General features: G+C 46.6%; 1 long non-coding RNA gene across 1 annotated transcript; it reads right to left on the reverse strand.

Moving 5' to 3' along the window:
* Nucleotides 1-570: 570 nt before the first annotated feature.
* Nucleotides 571-24197, reverse strand: LOC136627540 (uncharacterized). Its single transcript, XR_010792801.1, has 3 exons — nt 24149-24197; nt 3929-4004; nt 571-2445 (listed from the first exon to the last, which is right to left on the reverse strand). It is a non-coding gene; the product is annotated as an uncharacterized lncRNA (long non-coding RNA).
* Nucleotides 24198-24562: the final 365 nt, after the last annotated feature.

Here is a 24562-nt window from a genome sequence, read left to right on the forward strand (position 1 = left end):
ACAGAGTCATAAACTGAACACACCCATAAGATATCAGTCAACTGATATATCCCTCGACTTCCCCCATATATTTGCTCATAATCGGGTATGTATAGCCATCTTGAATTGCAGCATGCTCTATTTTAGCCCGAAATCCGGGTCAATGGCTTCCATTGAAGTTCAGTGAAAACCTTCCGTCCCACGTCCCTTCTGCAATGAGCATTGCAAAAGGGTCGCGAGATCTGCGTCATCGCCTAGCGGTGGTGCGGGGAACTCTGTGCTGCGCATGTGCACTGGCGACACATCCGCAGAACAGAAGAAATGACAGGTAAGCAAGGTCGCCAGCAGCAGGCACAGGAAGATTCCGTGTGAGTTTCCCTATGCCGAGCATGCTGTCAGAACCGCAAATAACACAGAGGTCGGAGCTGAAGCAGCAGAAGTCTCTGCGCCAACCTCTGTGTAGTGGCCGGAGCTTGTAATTGCAGGCACGGCTCTCATTGAAATCAACGCAAGCTGTGCCTGCAGTTACAAGCTCCGGCCACTAAACGGAGGTTGGCAGGGAGACTTTCACTGTTTCAGCTCTGACCTCTGTGTATTTGCGGCGCTGACATCACGTAGCCGCTCAGCTGATTGGTCAGGGTCCCAAGCAACAGACCCCAGCCGATCAACTATTGATGACCTATCCTGAGGATAGGTCATCAGTAGTATTCTCCCTGTTTGGCCATTCCAGTTCTAGTGATTTTGTTAAGATATGTGCACGTAGACATAGGCCTACATAGTATATATGAACTCCGCACATGGTGAACTTATTTATATGAGGTATGATGCACTTAATTTTCTGCTTGATCACACTTTTAGCCTCTAATAGCAATTTCTAAGAATAAAAAAAATTACCCTTTTATGGAAAATTACACAAATGTATCTCTGAGAGTAAAGTACTGAGTGATATTTTAACAATGTACCAGAGGTTTACTTTAAAAGTGTCCTGGCTTCCAGGGGGTCAAAAACTCCCAAAAACACCCATAGCAGCAAAAAGGGTTAAATGGTCACTAACTTTACAAACACCTTGTGCTTATATGATAGCCAGTGTAATAACTAGCAAAACTGCAATTTACTTTTTTTTATCTAAAATTATGTTTGTGACTAAAAATCCCTCTAACGTGCTGGCCACTAGGGGTCTCCATTCGCTATCCGCTGCCTGCTGGCAAATAGTTATGTGTGTTACTAAAGGTGCCATGACGATAGAGCAAGAGTCACGGTGCTCATTGAAATCCATGAGAGCAGTGGGGTGAAGGAAGGAGAAACACATGCAAACATGCTGCCTGCAGCTAATAGTGATTGTTTACTGTGTTTTAAGTACTGAAATCACATCTCACACTATTGTGTCCGTTTTCTTTCCTATTCATTAGCTGTGCTGTGGTCTAAGAAGCATTTTGTAATTGTTTGTTCTAAAAAAACAAAACAAAAAACATTTGGCCCTTGTGTCACCAGCTGCTCAACACAGTTCACTATCAGTTCCATCAGACAGGCTCTCACATCTCGGTCTCCAGTCCCTCCTGAAGGCTCAACTAAGCTGAATTCTGATCAAATATAATCAACTTTGCGCTATCTTTCACCAGAAGGTCCCTGATAACACACTTATGTGCAGCCCAGACCATCAAAGGAGAGGATTCCTCAGGAAGATGGTCTTGGAAATAATGAGACCGCTCCCTCTGGACGCTGACAGAGACAAGAGCGTCCTAAGGAAGCGACTCATTCAGCCGCCAATACCAAACGGTCACTGTAAACCAGCATGGAGATACTATGCAGAGAGGCTAATTAATTGGTATTGGGGAGGTAGACATCTGCAAGGGTGAACATCTTACCTGCCAGATGGCCCTTGACAAATAGGAAGCTCCCCTGAGGGTCAGATAATGTGGATATCAGCTCCCAATGGACCTTGTTAGAAAGCAAGATACTAATGTCCCTTTTAGATGGATCAACAGCCATCTAAATGATTGCACAAGTGCTGACGTCACCGCTAGTTTGTTAGCGCTCGTGCAAAGCGTTTAGACAGGCAGATCACCGCTGGCTTCTCGCTCTGCGCTTCACATTCAGTGGGAAGAGTTTACACTTAGCGAGAAGTCAGTGATGATTTTCATGCTGGTTGAAAGTGAGTGACCAGCGAACTGTAAACGAATAGTAAATAATAGCTGTGCATTTAGATGCGACGATTAGCACTTTTGAACGAATTTAGCATGATAATCATCCTGTGTAAATGACTCTTATCATCTCTGGATGTATATTCAACATAACTGATAAGAGTCTGAGAACCTACAAGACTGAAAGGAGGACACCGCATGCCCCGGAAATGGTTCAGGTAGCCTTTTTTCAGGAAGCCCAAAGGAGGTGGAGAAGAGATGTTCCCAGGTCTTCAGTCCCTTGGTGTCTATGGAAGCAAAGTAGAGGGTGGACATGGCCAAGTATCTGGAAGGAAAGAGAAGAGGAAAAAAAAGGTTAGTGAAGATTAGGGTGGAAAAAAGAAGGGAAAGAATAGTAGAACAAAGAGAAGAAAACTAGATAAAAAGATCACCTGTTTCACTGGCTTAACAATATACAACAGAAAAAACAACATTTGTCTTAAAAGGATGAGGAAACTTACTTAAAGGCTTTTGAGATATAATTTCAAAAACAGATGCGGATGTTTAACTTGGTCTGGGCTGAGTAGGGCAAAGAGAGAGCCACTGTGCCTGATTTGCAGGTGAAATGGGTGGCCCCAACTGTAAGTGGCTCCTGCTTTAGGTAACTGTTGGAGAAAAGGTTTCAGATATCTCATAGCCAGAGTGCGCCAAGAAACACCTGTAAAAAGGGTAATGGTCGCATCCAGGTATGCCAGGGGGTCCTTGCTCCAGGCTTGACACACAATATCCTCTTTGTCTTTGAAGAAATGCACACTACGCAACACGCCTCAAGGGTTTTCGGACTCCTGCCTTCATGGAGTGGTCAGTTTATCAATATAGATCTTAGTAAAGGGAGGGTAAGAGAGATAGTTATTGAAAATCTAAACCTGTAGGATTAAAGATCACTTGAGGCCCCTTTGTGTCAAAAGCTTCCCCTCCAATTTTGAGAATCTAGCATCAAAGGATTCAGAAACCTGTTCAGAGGTAGAAAGACGAGTGGAAATGGCCTGCAACTTAGATTTGAACTTGGAGAAAACCTTTGCTTGGGTGGACCCTACTCTGGTAACCAGTGCCTCATGATCTGGGGAGCAAGTTCCAACTGTGATGGAAATGGATGCTGCCAAAGAGGTCAGAGGCCATGTGGGTGAATGTCTCTGCTGTGCCTGCTTAGACAGCGCTGTCGAAGTAGTTTCCGTGCCGCTGGTGGGGAGCCAGTTGTGAAGATGGCACTCTGTTCTGACAGTGGAGTTGCCATAATGCTGAGTGCCTACTGCTGAGAAGAGGAGGCTGCTGTAACAACTTGCGGGAGCTGAGTGGGAGACCGTTGTGGGTCTGGCGCCATCTTGGGGCTCATCCCTGGAGTCGGAGATGTGGTGGCCAGCACCATAAATTGCTGAATCTGCGGGCTCTGGGAGTCCAAGGCAGGCTTCATGCATTTTAAATGTTTGGCCATGAATGGCTTGGTAGTCAGGGGTCTGACATTGCAGGTAATGGATCCAAGAGGTCAGTTTGGGGTCTTACAGTGCTTTTAGAAGCATCTTTACGGCACTATTTTCAAGCCACACCTCTATCTTTGCTTGATTTTTGTATCCTTTTTCTCCTATAAAGTAACATTTCAGCCATTAATGTAAATTTCCCAGAAAACCACTAAGGATACATTGTTATTTGTGGTTGGTAGAATAGATATTGGTTTCAAATGGGTGGAAATTGAGTTTTTTTTCCCGTGCTCAGCTTTCTTTTCAATTAAATAAAATGTGTTATATTTCACAGTATGGGTTACATAAACTTACCTGCAGCTTGTTGTTCAGTGGCAGAGACTGTTCCAGATATGGCTGAGCAGAGTGTATGCTTCGGCTAGAGTGACATCTGGTGAGTTAGAGGGAAACTTCTTTGAGACGACTAACCAAATTTGCATTCAAAAGTGATCTTCTAGGGGGAGATTGCCTCCTCAAAGAAAATGGCCAGTATGCGTTATATATAGTAGAACTGAAAATCTGTCATAGGAAAACTCCTATGGATAAGGGAGTGGTCTTCTCAAAAAAAGTATTTTGGGGGAAATTTCACTGTATTACAAATATTTTGCTCAAATGCACAGTGTTGATTTGGAAATATGTGGACTAGTTATGTAGGTAGAACCCATAGATGCATCATATTGTTAGAAAAAACGGGCAGACTATGTAATATGTATCATGTGTATGACCATTATTACGCTTTTACAACTGAAGGAACAGGTTTCCCCAGGTCAGAATAGATTGCTTTAGTAAAATATACCTAAAGATTCTTTTGTGGTCTTATTTTTAACCCCTTCCCACTACAGGACGTAAATGTACGTCCTGGCAGAGGGGTACTTAACGCGACAGGACATACATTTACGTCCTGGAGATAGCAGATCGCAGAGAGCTTGACACGTTGCCATGGCAACAGGATGCCAGATACAGGTGTCTTATATTGCCATAGCCTATGATGGCTATCAGAAGCGATAAGGCATTGCAGGACAGAAGTTCTGCAATGCCTTATCATAGCAATCATAGATGCTATGGTGCACGTCCCCCACAGGGACATAAAAAGTGTAAGAAGAAGATAAAAATAATGCAATACAAAATAAAAATGTAAAAAAAAACAAAAAAAACAAACCTTTTTTTTGTCTTTTTCTATATTAGCATAACATTTTTTTTAATTAAAATCCCACATATTTGGTATCGCCGTATCCGCAATGACGTTTACAATAAATTGAACACGTTTTTTATCCTGCACAGCAAAAAGTGTAAAAAAAAAACCCTAAAAAACAGACAAAATGCTTATTTTTTTTATTTTGCCTCACAAAAAAAATGCAATAAAAGTGATCAAAAAAGCCATATGTACCTAAAAATGGTAGCAATAAAAACTACAGCTCATCTCGCAAAAAATAAGCCCTCACAGAGCTCAGCCCATGGAAGAATAAAAAAGTTATAGAACTTTGAATGCAGCGATGTAGAAAATTTTTTTTTTCCAAAAAAGGGTTTTTATTGAGGAAAAGTAGAAAAACCTAAAAAAAATATAAGAATTTTGGTATCGTTGTAACCGCACCGACCCGCAGAAAAAATGTATGGTGCCATTTATGCTGTGTGATTAACACTGTAAAAAAACGAACCAAAAATCTATGGCAGAATTGATGCGTTTTCTCTCCCTGGGATCATAAAAAAGTTTATAAAAGTTTTACAATATAGTGTATGTACCCAAAAATGGCACCAATATTCTTCATATGTCTGGGCTGTGGGTGAGGGGGTCAAGATGGGAGCCTTTTCTAACCAAAGAAACCTAAAGGGTGCATCAACAAAGTATAAAGGCCCATTTACACTGGACGAGTGTTGGGAAAACAATGCCCGACACTCTTCGCTGTACGTCCATGCTCCTGCACAGGAACTAGCAGAGCTGGCTCGGACATGGAGTGGTCAGCAGGGGGGCAGGGCAGTGCAGGAGATTTCTATGCTGCATAAAAGATGAGCGATGAAGCTCATCGTTCCGTTTAAACAGCCGCCGCTCCATAGCGAACGGCCGGTGTGTATCTCAATGGAGAGGGGTGGGGGAGCGAGAGGAGAGAAATCTCCTACACTGCCCCACCCCCTGCTGGCCGCTCCGTGTGCGAGCCAGCTCTGCTAGCTCCCGTGCAGGATCGTTTGCCCGACACTCGTCCAGTGTAAATAGGCCTTTAGCTTTAGGGCTTATTCACACGGCCGTATATCAGCCGGGATATCACGCCCTGGCTGATATACGCTGCCCCTCTGATGCATTGATTTACAATGCATCAGTGCACAGGGGCGTATCTCCGCAGTGTAAAAGCGCCCGGTTGGGCACGTTAACGTCGGCGGCTGCGGCAGCTGCATTGACTTATATGGGAGCCAATGACAGCTGCAGGAGAAGAGAGGTGGGAGGGAGTTCAGCAGCGTGACTGCTAAACTCTGTCCCCCTTCTCTTCTCCGCCCTTTGCCGCTGTTTGCAATAGGAGGGTCGGGCGGGGGCGGAGCTAAGCTTATTTTTTATATCCGTAGCATAGTGGAAATTATCCACATGGAAAAAGCAGCCTGCTGTGGATTTTCAAATTCACTGCATGCCCATTCTTTTGCAGAAATGCTGCAGATTTTCGCAGCGGATTTCAGCCTTTTCAATACGAAGAGTAAAATCTGGATCCAGACCATGGCACAATCTACATATAACATGCGCGGCTTTTGCCACACATCCGGTATGGATTTGTCACAAAACTGTTGCGAAATTTGCGATAGATTTCCTCTGCCATGTCTGGACTAACGCTTATTGAGTAACAACTACTGTACAAAAAGCAGCTTCCCTCCCTTGTTCTCCCCAACCTGCCCCATGTATAAAGCTTACTTCCCTTCCCTTTAGTCCCTCCAGCAATACAGCCCCTTGTAAAGAACATCTTCCTTCATCCCCATCATGATAGTCCCATACATACGCCTCACTCGGTCTCCCTGTAGCCCCTCTATTACACACTCCCATGTAAAACACATCACTCTCCTTTAACATACGTGTCCTCACTGTTAACCCCCATGTAAAGGGTTCACAGAGGGAGCATCATTGGCCCTCAGTTATGTAATTGATGGGTTTCCATGTCAACCGGACGCCAGACATTGATTATGATCGCTATTGTAAGTGATAATGCGTTATCATAGCGATCAAAGCTTCTATGGTTCAAGTCCCCGGCAAAGACATAAAAATAAAGTAACGCACTCCCAACCCCACCCACCCCATTCCTGTGTATAAAAAAAAAAAATTAAAAGTCCCACATATTTGGTATCATATCTGTAACGACCTGTACGATAAATTGAACACATCAGTTATCCTGCACGACAAAGAACGCAACCCCCCAAAAAAAAAACTGAAACAAAATGCCTAGTTTGTTTATGTTGTATCCCAAAGAACGCAATAAAAGTGAGCAAAAAAGCTCTATGTACCTTATATGATATACTAAAAAAATGTTTACATTTTCAAAAAAAGGATTTTTAACCACTTAATGCTACAAGACGTACATTTACGTTTATTTGGAGGGGGATCGGGGCATTTAAAGGACAGCGGCATTTAAATGCCCGGATCAACGTTTGGGGGTCTCGCACAGACCCCCACATTGAGATCACTGGCTGCGGTGCGGTTGCCATGGCAGATGCCTGTGGCTTAATAGACTGCCTGTCAGATCGCGGTGTAGTGTGATACTATAATTTTACACCCAAATGCAGGAGCGATCAAGCCATCGCAAGTTCTTGTGCCCTATGGGGGAAAAATAGTTTTAAAAAGCTTTATTAATTATTAAAAAAATATAAAAGTAAAAAAAAAAACTACACCTTTTTAACATTTATAATAAAAGAATCTAAATAATAAAAGCCCAAAACATATTTGGTATTGTTGTGTTCGTGAAAGCCTGATCTATTAAAGTAACGCGTTATCAAAAAAATAAATAACGCTAGAATCGCGCTTTTTTTGGTCATCCTGTATCCAATAAAAAATTTAATAGAAAGCAATCAAAAAGTCGTATTTACTCTAACCGCTAGAAATTATAGAATGTCCCGCAAAAAAAGAGCCCTCACACAACTATTTAGACGTAAAAATGAAAAAGTTATGGCTATCAGGAGATGGCGGCAGAAGGTAATTAAAAAAAAATTAAAGATCTTTGAAAAAAAAAAATAAAAGTAGTATAGCAAAAAAAACCTACGGTAGGGGCGTGGCTAGGCATGAAGGAGTGAGGGCGCACAGACCGGAGCTCCACTGCCGCCAACACACAAATACCGAGGACACAGCCTAAATATACCGAGGGAGAAGATGGTGAAGATGGGCAGAAAGAGAGGAGACCTGCCGCCGCCGAACGGGACCCCGATCAGCCGATTCCTGCACTCGCAGAGCGCGGCAGCAGCGGAGAAACAACCCTCCAACATGGCGCCGGGCACCCACGTGGGGACAGCGCTACAACATGCCGGAGGCGCTGGCACCCCGCTCCCCCACCGGGAAGCAAGACCGCAGCTATACCGACCTAACGAGGAGGACAAGGTAGGAGAAACGAGCACAACATTAAGCTCACCTGCCTCCACAGCTCCTCCAGCCCCCACCACAGCAGGACATGCAGCGTGCAGCCCCGATAAGGAACCGCCAGCAGCACCAGCAGAGAGACAGGGAGACTCACTGACCCTCAGCCCTGAGCTCCTCAGAAACACCCCAACCTCCAGCCAGCATACAGGTACCAAAGGAAGGGGGGACTCAGGGTACGGCACCATGACCAAGAGTGCAGCAGCACTAACCAGAAGGGGAAACAGAAGTCCACAGGGGGAGACAAGCTGGGAATCCCATACAGTGCCCCAAACCAGAGAACAAGAGGGCCCCATGGCCCATAATTCAGAGACCCCTGAAAAGATTCATGCTCCCACCCCCCACCCAGGGACTGCATATGGGGAAAAGGCGGGAAATGCCATACAGCCACCAGACCCCAGAATTACCCCGACGCCAGATGCAGGGTACACGGCAGAACCACCGCTAGATGACTCCCAAACCCTCCACGCGCTCTGGCTAATGGTCCGTGCATTACCCACCAAGAGGGACTTTGAAATGCAAATTCGGCGCATAGAGGAGAAACATGAAAAAGAGATGGCTGCAGTTAGCCACTCAGTACAATCCTTGACAGAAAGAGTGACTGCCCTAGAAGAAAGTGCCGATGCCCCGTCTACGGGCTTTCAACAATTAACCTCACTAGTAGAGAAACAGCAGAAACAACTTCGAGATTTGACCCTGCATTTAGACGATATTGAGAACAGAGGGCGTCGCAACAACCTCAAACTGAGGGGAATTTCAGAAGAGGTCCCGCCAGAAGCCCTACATGACCATAGTAACATAGTATGTAAGGCTGAATGAAGACATTGTCCATCTAGTCCAGCCTGTCTATCCTACTGTGTTGATCCAGAGGAAGGCAAAAAACCCCAAGGCCAGAAGCCAATTAGCCCTTTTGGGGGAAAAATTCCTTCCCGACTCCCTAATGGTAATCAGACTGTTCCCTGGATCAACCCCTAATAGTTCCTACCTGCCTGTATACCAGGATTGACCCTTAACCTAATATTTATATCCTGTAATATACTTCTTCTCCATGTGACAGCTATCTTTAACAAACTACTACAACGCCCAGAGGACAGGATAATAGAACTGGACAGAGTCCACCGCATGCTTGGCGGTAGGACACGAAATCAAAACTTCCCGAGGGACGTCATATGCCGCGTCCATTTTTATAGACAAAAAGAAGACATCCAAAGACTAGCGTGGGAACAAGGCCCAATAAACTATAAAGGCATGAACATTACAATACTACCCGATGTCTCCAGACTAACCCTCAACAACCGAAGGCTGATCCGCCCACTACTAGACGCAGCACGCAGAGCTGACGCAACCTATAAATGGGGACACCCCTTTCATCTAATTCTACGCAAAAGGGGACGTCTTTTCATGGTCAGAACACCAGAGGACCTAGAAGGGGCGTTCTCATTCCTGGGCACCCTGGCGGTCCACGTCCCGGACTGCACCAATGGAAACTACCATCGCTAACATGTGATACCCGAAGGACTTTCCGAAGACACGCCGATATGCTCCGTTTGACAGACGAGAAGATGAACAGAAATATTTTCTCCTCCCTAGCTACAAGGTTCTCAACACCTCTTACTCTCCCCGACAATTCTTTCTTAACCAAAGGACTGTCCTATGCACATGATGAACAATCTATTTGCGGCTAACGGTGCCCCGGAACGACATAGCTGGATCTTGAAGACAACAGACTACCAAAAGAAGATTTAAAACTCTCCGGTCCACACACCTCCTTAGATCCCCTAGTGTATGACGGTGACCTCACTCACCCAGTGCACTTCCACGTTTCCCCAAGTAGGATATCAGAGGCCTTGGTACTACCCTCATTAGATAGGGGACCAGGCCCCCTGATTAACAGTTTGAAGCAACAGTTGCCAACTTTTACCGTTAAGCTACGTTTCTAGCTCCTCCGGTCTACCCCCTCCCTAGTGTGCCTGTTACCCCGTGAGTGTGTCTATCCCCTTCTCTTCCATATTTTAACTCCCCCACCTCCTTTTTTTTTCTTTTCTTTTCTTCTCTCCCTTTCTATTCCCCTCTCTCCTCTGCTCATCTCCTCCTCCTCTACCTCACAAGGTCTGTACACCTTATCCATTATGCCAACTGTGTCGGCTAATCTAACGATTGTCTCCATTAATGCGCAGGGGCTGAATATCCCTGAAAAAAGGTCCTCCATCCTCCATCTCCTCTGGAAAAAAAGAGCACAAGTAGCCTTCGTCCAGGAGACCCACTTCCACACGAACGCCCATCCCAGATTCTCTAACGCCAGGTTCCCAACCGCATACCACAGCACGAACACTGAAAGCAAGTCCAAAGGTGTCTCAATACTAATCGCCAACTCGATCCACTGGGAGCACGGAGAGACGCGCAGTGACCCGGGAGGTAGATACATTTTCACAAAAGGTAAGCTGGCTAACACACCAGTCACACTTGCAGCAGTCTATTTCCCTAACTCCAACCAGATGCCCTTTCTAGAAAGGACTCTGGAGGACCTGGAGGAATTTAAGGAGGGCATCCTGATACTTGGCGGGGATTTCAATGTAAGAATAGACCCAAATGCTGACACCTCCAAAGGGAATGATAGCTTATCACTTTCGGCGCACCGTAGGATCAAGAAAAATCTCCATAACCATCAGCTAGTAGACGTATGGAGGGTCTTAAACCCAACTACCAAGGATTATACCTACTTTTTCCCATCACATAATACATACTCTAGAATTGACTATTTCCTACTCCATCACTCATCCTTACCCGCCCTGACCACAGCAAAAATAGATAATATTACCTTCTCGGACCATGCGTTAATTACCCTAGAGTTAACATTACCCTCTCTATACAAAAAAGAATGGAACTGGCGACTCAATGAATCCCTTCTCCATGACCAAATAACTTCAGACGAAATTCAGAAAGCCCTAAATGAATATTTTGAACATAACAACACCCCGGATGTAGATCCACTGACAATATGGGAAGCTCATAAATGTGTCATCAGGGAATTATGCATCAAAATAGGATCCCGCATTAAAAAAGAACGTGGAGAATACCTCCGGGGGATACTCGAGAAAATACAGGCCCTGGAACTAACCCACAAATCAACCCAGGATGGCCCAGTGGGGGTACAGTTGAAACTGCTTAGGGAAAAGGTCCGCACGACCTGTTTAGGCCACGCAAAGGCGAACCTAGCAAAATGCAGACGCCACATATACGAATTTGGGAACAAACCTAGCCGCACACTAGCACTCCGCTCAACCAGAGCTAAAGCGTACGTCCCTCATATTAACACCCAAAATGGCCAATCTATGCATACTCCCCAACAGATAGCGGAAGCCTTTCACGATTACTATCAGGCCCTGTATAACCTATCACCACCACAGTCGGAACAAGACAGAGAACAAAAGAGAACAGCCATCAAAGACTACCTTCAAAGATCAAACTTAAGCAGGCTCCCACAGGAAGCGATTGATGCAATGGAGGCCCCTATCACTCAGAACGAGCTGACAGAAGCCATCTCAAAATCTCACACAGGGAAAGCCCCAGGCCCGACGGGATAACACTCATATATTACAAAAAATACGCAGGGACACTATCTCCCCACTTCACGCGAGCATTCAACTCCATAACGACCAGGAACATAATACCCAGAGACACACTGAAAGCCCATATTGCGGTAATCCCAAAGGAAGGGAAGGATCCGGCTCAGTGCCAGAGTTACCGCCCCATTTCCCTATTGAATACAGACCTAAAACTGTTCTCAAAAATCTTAGCAGATAGGATTTCCCCCCTCCTACGATCCATAAAGACCAGGTAGGCTTTGTACCGCTCAGAGAGGCCAAAGACAATTCAACGAAGGCCATCAACCTAATATATCATGCACAAAAACAATCCCTGCCGGTTTGCCTACTCTCCACAGATGCGGACAAAGCATTCAACAGGGTGGAATGGGACTTTCTATTCACTATGATGACTCATATAGGAATAGGCCCTAACATGCTAAAGTGGCTGTCAGGACTATACTCGCGCCCGACAGCCTCAGTAAGAGTGAACGGACAGCTCTCAACCCCCTTCCCCATAACAAACGGTATAAGGCAAGGCTGCCCGCTCTCACCCTTGATCTTTATATTATGCCTAGAACCACTATTGAGACACATCCGCTTGAACCCGAATATCCAAGGAATTCCACTTGGAGACACGGAACATAAGATTGCGGCTTACGCAGACGACTTACTATTCTTTGTCTCCAACCCAAGAATCACCTTGCCGAATTTGCTGGCAGAAATAAAAACCTACTCCACTTTATCTAACTTCCGGATTAATTACCACAAATCGGCGGCTCTCAATATCTCCATCCCTCAATCCACAGTAAATGAATTTAAAGATGCCTTTCCATTTTCTTGGGCAAGAGACTACATCCAGTACCTCGGTACTAACCTCACACCACATACCGAAAACCTATATTCGGCTAACTTCCCCAAACTTCTAAATAAGATCAGACAGGACATAAACGCTTGGACCAAAGGCACCTTCTCATGGTTCGGCAGAGGGGCCATTATGAAAATGAACATACTGCCTAGAGTGCTATATATGTTCCAGGCCCTCCCCATTCAGGTCCCGAGGCAATTCTTTCAAGACTTACACTCGCTCATGATTAAATTTATATGGGCAGGCAAGCCTTCTCATATAGCGAGGAGCACCCTGTCCAAGCCCAAAAAAGAAGGAGGTATGGGACTACCAAACTTCCTGAGATACTACCAAGCGGCACATTTGGTACGAACAGTAGATTGGCACAGACACTCTGACCTTAAGCTATGGGTGGAAATTGAACAATCATTCGTACAAATGCCACTGACAGCCCTCACGTGGACACAGGGACAAGCATCAACAGATTACATGAAACACCCTACAATTGGCCCGACAATGAGCATAATAAACAAAATAAGCACCAACGCAGACATCTCCCCTAAACCATCCCCCATGTACCCAATCCTAGGCAACACGGCGTTTCCGCCAGGGAACGAGAACAAAGCCTTCCGAAACTGGATAGCAGGAGGTAGATCCCGAGCGGAACACTTCCTACAAGAGGGCCAATGGCTATCAGTAGACACGCTGAGAGGAATAACAGAACCAAACTCAATATCACTGTGGCAAACAATCCAACTAAGGCATTTTTTCCTATCACTCCCTAGACCCAACACATTCGCAAGACCAAAAACACAATTTGAAATAATATGTAGCGGAAAGGGCCCATCTAGACACACCTTGTCCAGGGTTTATAACATACTTAACTCACAAAATGAAAACCAGCCGCTAGGATACATAAAAAGATGGGAAGAAGATCTCAAGGTGACACTGACACAGGAGGAAAAAGACAAAATATTCACCATTGCACATCACTCCTCCATATCAAGTAAAGCACAGGAATCTGGTTACAAAGTCCTCTTTAGATGGTACAGGGTGCCCTCCAAACGACACAAGATATTCCCTGCGGTCTCCCCCTTGTGTTGGAGATGCGGAACAGAACAAGGGACCTTGCTGCATATTTTCTGGGAGTGTGCGGAGCTTACCAACTTTTGGTCAGAGGTGTGGCGGATCACTTCCAAGTTTACACACTACCCGCTGCCAAAAACACCAGCTTTCTTCCTCATGCATCACGGCGATATTCCCCTGACCACATACAAAAAATCTGTGGTATGCTTCATGGTGGGCGCGGCGAGAGCGTGCATCCCGAGGCTCTGGAGACAAACGTCCTCACCCACGATAACAATGTGGCTCAACACAAATGACCAGATTATGGAGATGGAGGACCTTACAGCCTCACTAAAAGGTACACAAAAAAAGTTCCGGAAAACGTGGTACCACTGGATACAGTTCCGTGACTCAGGTGAATTCAAATCCCTGATTAATCCATAAGGCCTGAGGAATCTCATTGCCCTACCCTACGCCCCCCCCCCCTTTTTTTTTCTCCTTTTCTCTTTCTTTCTTCCCCCTATCTCTCTCTCCTCTTCTTCTCTCTCTCTCTCTCTCTCTCCCCCAATCTACCCTCTCCTTGCCTCCATCATACCCCACAAGCAGACCAAACAGATGTACGCTTCCCTAATGTGTCTCGTTAGTTAGTAAGAAGAATATGTTGAATTCAGTTAGGACAATAGGCCCACCACGGACTAAAGGAGGGCATTAGTGTTCTCCCCCCTCATGTCCTTAATTAGACTAGAAAGTTGAATGCTCATTTAAACGTTAATAGACAAGTTACGACAGGAAAATAAGAAAATTATCTCAATGTTATGTTGTTATACCTAATATCGTGTAAACAGTTTATTCAGAAGATAACTTACAAATGTATGATTAACTAAGTTGAAAATGGTGATAAATAAAGAATTTAAAAAAAAACAAAAAACCTACGGTATATAAATTTGGTATCGTAGTAAGTGTACAGACTAGAGATGAGCGAGCACGCTCGTTTAAGGCTGATGCTCAAGTGAGCATCGGTCTTTTCGAGTAACTGATTACTTGTCCGAGCACCATGCGTGGAGGGCGGTGGGGGGGGGGGGGGGGGGGGAGAGAGAGAGCGGAGTCCGCTACGGCGCCCCCCCAAAATGCCCATACTCACCACTCCGGATCCGCTGTACGCGTCCTTCGTGGTGGGCCGGCGTGCATGCGCAGTACAGCCCGACGTGCCGGTAGTGCCAGATGACGCGGCCGGCGGGATGCGTATTCACGCGATACTTCCGCTGTGCTACAGTGGAAGTATAGCGTGACAGCTGGCTTCCATTGACTACAATGGAAGCCAGCAGCGCGTATTCCCACGGCAAATAGAACATGCTGCATTTTTTTTCACACTGCGCAATTTGCGGTGGAATTCCGCAGCGTGAACGTGAAAATGCAATTGTTCAATCACTAGCATAGTACACAGCATTACTTCTGTAATGCAATGCACTATGTATACAATATCAGCTTATTAGACTGCCAGCACCAGATTCTGATAGGCTGAATCACATGGCATACAGAGACTTTTCTCTGGCTTCCAACTGCCATGGGAAGTCATCAACACCTCACAATCACATTCTAGAGTGCCAATGAGTGACACGGGGAGCCCCTTTGTTGTTGATCCTAGCATGGAAGGAGTAAAACATTTGGGACCGGAAGTTTCTCCGCTTCCGATTATTACAGTGGAAACCCAGCAGCAGACAGCTGACTACCTGACCTGCTCCTGCTAGACTGCGGGAGCTTTTAACCCATGCCGTATAGTTATGATGGAACAAGGCCAAGTGCCATATATTTATGGTGCTTGGTCACTAAAGGGTTGATAGGGCCTCATGTATGGCCCCACTTAGTAACAGGACCTCCCCTGGGGGTCCACACTTAGTAATAAGGACCACTTGGTGCCCCCACATAGTAATACGAACCCCTCTGAGGCCCCACTTTCTAATATGAAACCCTCTGTGGCCACACTTAGTAGGATCACTTGGGTGCCCCCACTTAGCAATAGGACCCCCCTTGGTGCCCCTATGCATATTTAAGTATGCGGGAACACACACACCGGCGGTCATCCGCACTCCATCTCTGTTCTTCTTTACTCCTCACCCTGCCCAACCTCGTCACTCACTTTACTCCTGAGCACTGGTGCCGGGCAGAAGGAGTACTGAAGAAGCTGCCTCAGAGCAGCCCATGTGTGAGTGTTTTCATGAGTTCAACCCTTTCCAGCAGGCTGAGCCTCAGGATCTGAACCAGGTGGCCCTGGAGCAAGACAGGACACCTGGTGCTACCCCCTTCATCTAGGTGGAATTTTGCACTCTTTGCTGTCGCACATGCCAAAAGCTGGCTCTGTTCACTATCAACAACCCCTACAAAGAGCACATAAGCATCAGAACTGAATCAAGGAGCAATGGAAGAAGGTGTCATGATTAGAGATGAGCGAACGTACTCGGATAAGCACTATCCGTCCGAGTAATGTGCTTTATCAGAGTACCTCTCTGCTCGTCCTGAAAGATTCGGGACGCGCTGCGGAGCGGGGAGCTGCAGGGGAGAGCGGGGAGGAACGGAGGGGGAGATCTTTCTCTCCCTTTCTCCCGCCCGCTCTGCCCCGCTCCCCGCTGCGACTCACCTGTCAGCAGCGGAGCGACCCGAATCTTTCAGGACGAGCGGAGAGATACTCGGATAAAGCACATTACTCGGACGAGTAGTGCTTATCCGAGTACGTTCGCTCATCTCTAGTCAGGATTCTTTTACATCTGGAAGGCTGGCTGCCTGGGCCTTGATAACTTGGGGAAGAAATGGCACCAAGATATACTATGGCAAGAAAGCAAGCAAAAGCAGGCAATATTCTGCTGAGAAAACGTGGATTCCGACATACATGAAATGTTGACATGTACTGCCTACATGAACATCGCTGCGGACCAAAGGGGCTTTTCTTCTACCACATTGCAAAAAAAAATGTTCAGAAATGGTTTGAGGAAAAAGGACTTGGAAAGCAAACTCCTCAGATCTCAGCCCGACTGTACATTTATATGATGTGCTTGAAAGACAAGTCTGATCCCTGGAGGTGCCACTCTGCAATTAACTGGATTACCATATTGGTGACTCGAAGGATATACATCATCTAGCTGTAGATCCTGTACCGCTGCAGTAACATCACCTAAATAAAGTGTCTCAGTAAATATCATATTAAATACAGCCTGATTCTAGTTGCAGGATGACATCTGAATGTCTTGTGCTGCCGAGCTCCTGTTAGCCACAGTCTGAAAACTAGTTGGATTAATTAGGAACTCCTTCTCTGGCGATGTCTGAGCTGAGATTGACTTCATTTACCCATCATTTATGTTCCTGCAGTCATTCCCATATAATCCGTCAGCTGTCACTTGTAGTTGGATGTGGCATGGAGATAAAGCTCTGTAACTACCAGACCCTCACACCCCGTTCACACAGGTGTATTTGGGCAGTATTTGCCCATTCTTTTGGTGTGTAGGATCCACTCCTGGTTTTGGCCTACTGAACAAAATATTACTGTGTTAAAGTGGCCTTAAAGGAGTTTTCCAAAATCTTTATAATTCCAATGCATTGCGTACGGATAGCGCTGTATACACTGCCCATAGAGAAGCAATTTCCCACAGACCAGCGATGCGACATCGCTGAGATTTTCTTGCGTCCATAACTTGTCACCCGTGTGGATGCGGCCTTGTTCCCAGAGCTGTACTTCCTTCCGCTCCCTTTTTTCCAGCTTCCAGAGAAGTCTATGGGAGCTTGCTGAATATCATGTTAAAAGATCGGTCAAGACCTATCTTTTCACACGCCGTTTAAAAAAGATGACCGAAAACGGTCGTGTATGGTCTGTTTTTTCTTGCAGGATTATTTTACGCATCAAAAAATTGTTCCTCTGAAGAAAGCAACTGGAATCCAATGCTTGACATGGTTGTGTTTTATGTGTGATTTTTTTTCTTTATGCACTGAAATACCTGTGTAAATTCGGTGGTCTGAATAAGCGAACACAAGCATAATGTCATCATGTATTACGTGAGCATAATATGCGGTGAATGGAGTCAATGAAAGATTGATTTTCATTGACTCACTCGCACGAGCATCACGTTCTATTTTAATTAAGTCAGACTGCGCATGACGGCATGCGTGATATACGTTGTCATGTGCAGTGCAAAAATGCTGCCTTACGCAGCCATATGCCTGCTCACAATCAGCTCACACAGCAGTAAAACGCTCATGTGAAGCAAGCCCTTAAGAACATTGATACTGAGGTCATGCAAGCATTGGCTGTCATTCTCAGCGGGATAGTGCTGATGCTATTGTTTCAGCTGGTATCCCCCTCGGAGAACACAGCAAGAGGATGTGGAAGACGGCGCTCCAGCTGTGTTCTGCATACCCCGGGTCGCTCAGCTGGATGCCACACAGCAGTTCTTGGAGCATGTATGTGCACACAACAATTATCACTCGAATGATTGCCTTTGGGCGAATCTTGAGCGATAATCGTTGTCTAAATGGGCCTTTATGCAAAAAGAAAGTGCTCTGTAAAAACTGTAAGGGAAGGGTCCTCATGGGGGGGAATTGTAGCAGAATTTGTGTACAGACCCTCCGCACTGAAATTTTGCGGCATTTACAGTAGCAGCAAATTGGATGAGATTTTGAGAATCTCGCCCACAAGCTGCAGCATGTCCATTTTATCCTGTTACCGCTGCTGAATTCACCTCTGCTCAATAAGAAGGTGAATTCCACACGGGAATACTCGATAAAACCCGTTTGTAAGGTCGGCTCTACATGAACGTATTTGCGTGTGCAATATGCAGATAATAGAACCCATTTATATCAACGGCTCATTCTCATTTTGCTTGTTTTGCATTGCATTGAATGGCTGTGATTGGTTTATCAAGCACTGCAGTGATCAGTTTTCAAGCACCGCCGCTCAGCCAATCAGATCTAGCGCTTCCTGGAGGCGGGATTTTTGAACCCTCTGATCAGAAGCGCCGGCTGAAGACTGCAAACAAGTGCCGCAGAACTGCCAGAGTAGAGGTGCGGCAAAGCATGCGGCGCCTGTTAGGTAATGTATTGGGTTTTTTTGTAATACAGCTAGGGCTTATTTTCAGGGTAGGGCTTATATTTCAAGCCCTCCCGAAAATCCCAGCAAAACAGCACTACAAAGTCGCATCACTTTCCAGCACACAAATTAAAACGCAGCGATATCGCGCAGAACACAGCTGCAATATCGCTGAGATTTTCTCGCGCCGATATCACTGTTGCCCTAATGGAAGAGGCCTAAAGGACAGATACTACATTTCAACCCACTCCTGAACACATGACAGCACCCTCAGCACACATACATGGGGGGCAGTTTATTAGCCTGGTGTTTCATAGACTGGTCTTTTTATTGTCCTCCCTGGACCCTATGCCTCTTCATACATTAGGCACATCTTAGGCCATCTGTGCATCTAAACAGAAATCTAGGCCAAGTATGAGCAGGTGTATATCTGCGGTAAAACATACTATAAATTATAGTTAAAGGGCCTTTACAGACAGTCCTCACTCTTAGTGTTGGGATACAACAGGGGCGGAGCAGAGGCAGCAGTTCCGCCCATGTAGTGGCTGGCGCAGCTCTTACTGAGATCAATGCCTAGTGCCGGCCACAACACAGGGGTCTGCTCTGGTCACCACATACACTATTTTGCTCACATTTGCGTGTATCCATTGCGTAAGATGCGAGTGCAAAAAAGAATGCAACACGTTCTATTTTTCCACGTATTACATGCAAGGATCCATTGTTCTCTACGGACATGTAATCAACTCTGCCCAGAGGCAATTACATTGCGTATGGGTGGCGTATATAGGCGCCATTGCAAAGCAATAGAACAGGAAAATTAAACAAGAGGGGAAAAAAACAGGAAGAGTGCACATGACGGGGTGCATGAGATATGCTGTCATGCGCAGTACAATTTCGCAGCGGTATACCAGGACTCATGCAGGGTTTGAAGCATACGGTCGTGTGAGCCCAGCCTAAGAATATTACTACCGTATTACGTACCGTAGTTGGTGAATGAAGAACCACCAAGCCCAAAACCTCCAGAACCAAAGTGTATACACAATGACTCTCTCTAGCTCCTGAACTCTATGCTCATGGGAGGACTCAGAGTCCATATATACACCCGCCTAGCCCAATAGAGAGTTCAGTAAGTAGGAGATAGGCCGTCTACATGCGGCAGGGCGGAATCCAGGCCTGGCAGCAGCGGCGTCCGCGTGTACCTGCTTTCTGAATCTTGAATCTGTACTGCGGATGGTCCGCACGGCTGGACGTCAGACATTCAGAGTACAGATTTTTTTTAAACTCCTGCTTTTCCCGCATTGACTTCAATGGTAGCCTTCCATACAAGAACCGCAGGAAAATGGAGCATGCTGTGATTTTTCATCCACGTACGGAAACCACAATTGGTTTCCGCTCATGTGCATGAAGTATCATTTTTCCACAGTATGCTATGGAGGGTTATTGCTACGGAACCCAGAGGCGGATGGAAACCCCGGATTCCACAGCAAAAGTTCCGTGTGCATGAGGCCTAACAGAGCGGTTAGAAGTCAGTTAGTAACAGAGTTCTGAAAGAAACAGTGCAGTAGTAAAGAAGACGTGTAGCTGAAGAGAAAGAAGAAGAAAGCTAGACACAAGAAACAGAAATGATTAATTCCCTAAAGTCAGAGGAAAAACATGCTAGAAATGATGCCCATGTGTTTCACAGGAATATTGATAATAGAGGCGGCGGTATCTCCAGTCACCATACTCTGGATTTTGGATGTAAAGGAGAATTGGACCGTATTTGAACATTACTTTGTTTTGCCTTGAAATCCCCAAACAAACGTAAGTTCTACTGTTTCACCATTACCTCGTCTCCCGGAGCTCCTTCCCACTTAAAGGGGTTGTCTCGAGGAAGCAGTGAATTTTTTTTTTTGCCCAGTCCCCCTAATTAAGCATACATTACTAAGCCCCCCTGTAAATGACTTTTCTAGCTGGTTTCTACTTACAGTTCCAGCGTTTCAGCAACTTATAAAAATTTTCCCAAGATGGCCGCCGGCTCTTTTCCCTTCGCTTGCTGCAGCCCGACGTGCGCGCTCCCGAGACGCTACCAGGTGTGTCTCCCTGACAACCAGACGCCCCGCAGCCGCCGACCGGACCCCGGGATTGAACGCCGCCGACCAGTCACCCACCGCCAGGCAGCAGGTAACCGGCGCTAGCCCCCGGCTCCCCAGCGCTACGCCCCGGCTCCCCAGCGCTACGCCCCGGCTCCCCAGCGCTACGCCCCGGCTCCCCAGCGCTAGACCCTGACAACAGACGAAGGCCCCTCGGCCCAGCGGTAGGCCCCGGAGCCCAGCGCTGGGCTCCGGAACCTAGCGCTGGGCTCCGGGGCCTACCGCTGTGGCCCGGGACCTTCACCTGTTAGTGACACATCACCCCCGACCCATCACTTACCTGGGCGGCTTCTCGGGACAGCTGGACGGCTGGGCAGCTTCTCGGGACAGCTGAGCGGCTGTGCACCTTCCTCTAACAGAGGATGGTACAGAATGGCCGCTCCAGCGCGCTCCCGAGAAGTGACAGCTCGTCTGCGCATGCGCAGAAGAGCTGTAGCGGGGAGCACACTGAAGCGGCTCGTGCTGAAAGGAGAAGACCGGACTGCGCAAACGCGTCTAAAAAAGCAAGCTGCCAGCGAATTTAGACGGCTCCATGGAGACGAGGACGCTAGCAACGGAGCAGGTAAGTGGAATAACTTCTGTATAGCTCATATTTAATGCACGATGTACATTACAAAGTGCATTAATATGGCCATACAGAAGTGTATAACCCCACTTGCTTTCGCGAGACAACCCCTTTAAGAACATCTGCACTGCCCTCCGGGGACCAGAACCATCACCATCGTGGGAGTCAGGGTACATTGCTGCTCCTCACTTTGGCATACAACAAATTGGCCTTACGAACAAAACCACCATTACTTTCACTTGGGAGTACATAGCCACTGTGGACCCAAGTCCAGCTCGCTGCACAAGCCTGTGGAGTAGTAAGATAGCCATGACCTGGCTGCATAGAACTACTGGAGGGCGGTCTAGTACAATGTGGGATGAACACTCCCTGCCAGTTCATTATCTACCCCCTTTACTGCTCCTTCTTGAAGACTAAATATATCTGGAAAGATTAAACCAGCTGGCCACATTCTACTACTCTGAACAGACATGCAGGAACAGGATCATTGATGGGTAGGTGGGTTTTGAAGTTTCGGTTTGTAGAGTGGCGGCTCTCCTTGGACACACTACAAGCATGGAGCGGCCATGAACAATCACCAGTGATGGAGGAGCAGATGACCTCAGCTAGCCATCAGTGGCCTCCATATAACAACTCTGCATACTGCATTGCACATGCGCTTTCTAATGCGGTACATAGTGTTAGGCCTCATTCACGCAGGCGATGTTACATGGCCATTTAGCTGCGATAAAGCGTCACCTGAAAATCGCGACCATGGGGAGCATTGGATTCCAATGCATTCATCCACATAGGCGATTTCCGGGCATTGTGGAAAAAAAAAAAATCACACCGTTATAACGTCAAATCGGCTATTTTTCACGCTGCATCAAAAGATAGGCTTGACCTGTCTTGACGAAAATCGCTGGAAGCTCCCATAGGCTCCTATGGGAGCTGAAATAAAAGGAGGAGAAGAGGTATACTTGCATCCGGCACTCGGAAAAGAAGACAGCTGGCGCTATTTAAGGATTAGAAGTCATTCCAAGGATTTCTGCTAACTGATGGAATTCTGCGCTAAAGTGTATTTTTCACACGACACGCCCATGTGAATGGACGAGAAGACGTTAGTTAATCTCGAGTGCGGCCAATCTTCAGTGATGAGATTTTCAGCTGTGATACGGCTGGTGTAGAACCACAACGCATGGACGAGTCAGGTGAAGAGCCCCTCCAACAGGGACCATGTTATGGATGGAGCTTAAAGGGGTTGTCCCGCGGCAGCAAGTGGGGTTATACACTTCTGTATGGCCATATTAATGCACTTTGTAATATACATCGTGCATTAATTATGAGCCATACAGAAGTTATACACTTACCTGCTCCGATGCTGGCGTCCCCGTCTCCATGGCGCCGACTAAAGCTGCCTTCTCCTTCCATTAGACGCGCTTGCGCTGTCTGGTCTGCTCTGTTGAATGGGGCCGCTCCACAGAGCCGGAGCGGCCCCATTCAAGAAAACAGAAGACCAGACAGCGCAAGCGCGTCTAATGGGAGGAGAAGGCAGCTTTAGTCGGCGCCATGGAGACGGGGACGCTAGCAACGGAGCAGGTAAGTGAATAACTTCTGTATGGCTCATATTTAATGCACGATGTATATTACAAAGTGCATTAATATGGCCATACAGAAGTGTATAACCCCACTTGCTGCTGCGGGACAACCCCTTTAATCTAAGGGCTCCTGCACACTGGCGATCGCGATATTGCCGCAAGAAAATTGCAGCAAAAACTGCAACTTTTTTCTCTACATTTTTGAGCGTCAGCACATCACTGCCACTTGCAATTTTCTCGCACGTTTTTATTGTGTGATTTTGCCGCAATTTTTTAGTGCGAAACTCACCAGGCCTTTCTGTTAAAAACGCATCACACAAAAATCACAAGTTTGGGCTTTGCGATGACATTAACAGGAGGCTCCGAAGGGAAACGTGAGATACCGCTGCACGGTATTTTGAGCCGGATCTGCGATGGAACCTCCAAACTGAGGTGCCAAAGCAGGTGTGAACCCGGCCGAAGACACTACATGCGGCTTTGATTGGCCAGTGTCGCCCATGTGAGCAGCCGATGCAGAATGTCGCATCTTAGACTACTGATGCATAGTAAAGCTGGATTCACACGAGCGTGTTTGGGCGTGCGATACGCAGAAATAGAACCCCTTGATTTCAATGGGCTCGTTCACATGCACGTATATGGTGGGCGCAATTCGGTCGCTCACAAATATATGCAGCGTGCTCCATTTACCTGTGTGAGGAAAGAGAACATTTTGTCCTGGATACACTATGGGCTATTCCAATGGCTGACAGCAGCGGTACGGGGTTTTTGCGCACACAACTACGCTTAACTTGCACCAGCAAAAAGTACAGCAAATACGCAACATCCATTCTGCAAAAAAGCGCGCAAACACGTTAGTGTGAATCCAGCCTAAGGCACAGTGTGCATTGGGGAGTCAGAGAAGCAATGTGGACGCCCTCCAGGACCGGAGGGTCTCTGTCCCAATGTTATAGATCCTGGGAATCCCCCTACAATGTAACATTCTCCCCAGGGGGATTCAGGAATATCAGTTATGTGCCTCCATGACCCTGCATACAACTAATCTGTCAGGCAGACAAATCCTCTCCCTGACCTAATACTTTCCAAGCAGTTTCCTGACTCACATTAGTCTGAGCTCCAGGCTCCCTCCATACTCCGGGTTTTACTCCCGCCGCGCGCTTAGACAAGACATATGATGGGCATTGCTCGTAGCCAATCAACAGCCGCAAAGCGTCAGCTCTGCGTTCGTTCTAACGTTCTCACCAATCAGAGAGTTTCTAGGCGTGCTTAACCAAAAGCAGCGATAGCCCCACCAATCATATCGAAGAACGAGCCTTGTAACGTCACGCTTCTTGACTTATTCCCAGCGCCATATTGTAGGTGGCACAAACGTCGCCGTGTTTACCTCATTTTCGTCGACGATTTTGACGAAGCGAAGGCTTTTGAGTCTCGTTTTTCCACTGTTTTCTCGTGATCCGGACCTTTCACGTCCATATTGGTATCCAAAACGCACTTCTACTTAGAAGCTAGCGACTTAG

The sequence above is a fragment of the Eleutherodactylus coqui genome, chromosome 1 (genome assembly GCF_035609145.1).
Source record: "Eleutherodactylus coqui strain aEleCoq1 chromosome 1, aEleCoq1.hap1, whole genome shotgun sequence".
NCBI lineage: Eukaryota > Metazoa > Chordata > Amphibia > Anura > Eleutherodactylidae > Eleutherodactylus > Eleutherodactylus coqui.